The sequence below is a fragment of the Hipposideros armiger genome, unplaced genomic scaffold (genome assembly GCF_001890085.2).
Source record: "Hipposideros armiger isolate ML-2016 unplaced genomic scaffold, ASM189008v1 scaffold_4030, whole genome shotgun sequence".
Classification (NCBI taxonomy): Eukaryota; Metazoa; Chordata; class Mammalia; order Chiroptera; family Hipposideridae; genus Hipposideros; species Hipposideros armiger.
The window spans coordinates 3226-5902 of NW_017735236.1; the positions used below are offsets into that span (position 1 = coordinate 3226).

General features: G+C 45.5%; 1 pseudogene; it reads left to right on the forward strand.

The window, feature by feature from the left end:
• Positions 1-1562, forward strand: part of LOC109378813 (histone-lysine N-methyltransferase PRDM9-like) — a 4315-nt pseudogene extending 2753 nt beyond the window's left edge.
• Positions 1563-2677: the final 1115 nt, after the last annotated feature.

Consider the following 2677-nt stretch of genomic DNA (forward strand, 5'->3'; position numbering starts at 1 on the left):
AAGATGGTTTCTGGGAGAGGCTGAGACTACAGTTAGATCAGGTATTAAATCTAGGTTTGGTTTCATGGGCTTTTAGCATGAGTGCCACTGTTTGGGGCCTGTGGTTTTTCTCTTTAATGTGACTTACAAGAGAAGTCTATGGGGAAAGGTCACTACAGTGCCATCTATATCAGGAATGAAACTGCCTCTGATGCTTCTTGAAAGTCCCTACTCTGGGCAGTATGTAGAAAAGGCCCTTGATAGGGGCTTTCTGGATTTCTGAAAATGTAATGCATAAAAATGGAATGAAAAAATAAACTGTAAAGCAACACTTTGTGGGAGACAGAGCTTGACTTGTCATCACATGGAGAATGACCAGTGGGGCCATTCTCAGCAGGATATGGCTCAGGCAGCCTTGTCAAAACCTGCCTTGACTCAAACTTTCTCTTTTGGCAGGAACAAAACCAAAGATCCATCCCTGTTCCTCCTGCTCTGTGGCCTTCTCCAGTCACAAGAGGAAACACTCAGGGGATAAACCCTACGTTTGCAAGGAGTGTGGACGAGGCTTCAATAAAAAGTCCAATCTCATCACACACCAGAGGACAGACTCTGGGGAGAAACCCGTTGTTTGCAAGGAGTGTGGGCGAGGCTTCAGTGATAAGTCAAATCTCGTCAGACACAAGAGGTCACACTCAGGGGAGAAACCCTATGTTTGTAGGGAGTGTGGACAAGGCTTCAGTAATAAGTCAAATCTCAACACACACAAGAGGACACACTCAGGGGAGAAGCCTTATGTTTGCAGGGAGTGTGGGCGAGGCTTCAGTGATAAGTCAAGTCTCGTCAGACAAAAAAGGACACACTCAGGGGAGAAACCCTATGTTTGCAGGGAGTGTGGGCGACACTTCAATCAAAATTCACATCTCATCACACACCAGAGGACACACTCAGAGGAGAAACCCTATGTTTGCAGAGAGTGTGGGCGAGGCTTCAGTGATAAGTCAACTCTTGTCACACACCATAGGACACACTCAGGGGAGAAACCCTATGTTTGCAGGGAGTGTGGGCAACACTTCAATCACAATTCAAATCTCATCACACACCAGAGGACACACTCAGGGGAGAAACCCTTTGCAGAGAGTGTGGGCGAGGCTTCAGTGATAATCAAGTTTGGTAAGACACAAGAGGACACACTCAGGGGAGAAGCCCTATGTTTGCAGGGAGTGTGGGCGAGGCTTCTGTGATAAGTCAAATATTGTCAAACACAAAAGGACACACTCAGGGGAGAAACCCTGTTTGCAGGGTGTGTGGGCGAGGCTTCAGTGATAAGTCAAATCTCGTCACACACAAGAGGACACACTCAGGTGAGAAGCCCTATGTTTGCAGGGAGTGTGGACAGAGGCTTCAGTCATAAGTCAAATCTCATCACACACAAGAGGACACACTCAAGTGAGAAGCCCTATATTTGCAAGGAGTGTGGGTGAGGCTTCAGTAGAAAGTCAAAGCTCATAAGACACCAGAGGACACACTCAGGGGAGAAACCTGTTGCCTTACAGCGGATTTCAAGACCACCCACTCTGCATTAGCCCCTGACCATATTAGTCATGAGAGAGTGTCTCGGTATGACCGAGGCCTGGTGGAATGATATCGGTAAAGCTCTCTCTGGGGGTGTTTTGGTATGACTGGGACCTGATGGAATGATATGAGTTATTTCCCCTGGGAGGACACAGTAGCCTCAGTGTCCTGGGGCTGTGTAGTGATGTATCAAGGCATAACATTTGTTGGAATACAATGGGATGAATTAATGGAAAACAGCCTTGAGGCACACAATTACACATGGTTACTAATTTACAGCAGTTTTACTTCTTTGAAAATTCTCAATAAAAACCATGCGCTGACCTGATTCGGAGCTCAGTCTTTTCTGGCTGAGTCCCTTGGTCTCGCTCTTATCTTACTTTTGTCTCTTGTTCTTATTCAATCTGCATCGCCCCTCTCAAGTCCCATTTGCCCTTGCCACACAGGAAGTGACATGTGGCGCCCAACCTTGGGGCTTTTCGAAGAAGGGAAGGAAGACTCTGTATCTTGGTGATTTTCACGGCACAGACCCCAGGATGGGCCGGCACTCTACTTTGTGAGAAGTAAGGAAAAGTCCTGAGGAATTGTACCGGGGCATCCATAGAATAACCTAACAAACTTTGTGTGAAAGAGTGTGAATGTGTGAGTGATTGATTATAGTTTCAAGACTTTTAGTTGTGAAACTTGAATGGGCTCCAATATGCGGTTCCATAATCTGTCATAAGGCATAACGGCGACTGACTCGTTCATCAGTTCGGGGGTTTATACTGAAGAGCATTAGCCAAGACAGACTTTGTTGTGTGAGGGGCGTGGCCAGACGAGCATCTGAATGAATAATTGAGTGAAAGTTCTATTTTCTCTTCTAAAAACTAATATGCGAAAATCTGAGAGTCGATATAGACCGTATATTTGCCTCCTTAATCAGCTTTCTAAGAAGGGACGGGTAAAAGTCTCAGAGAAGAAATTAGAGGAACTTTTAAAGGTTATTGAGACCCATTGTACTTGGTTTCCAGATTTAGTAACTGTAGATTTAGATCAGTGGGATGTAGTAGGTAAAGCTCTTTCAGAAAAACAACTTAAGGGACAGGAGATACCAACTACAATTTGGGAAATTTGGAGACAGGTC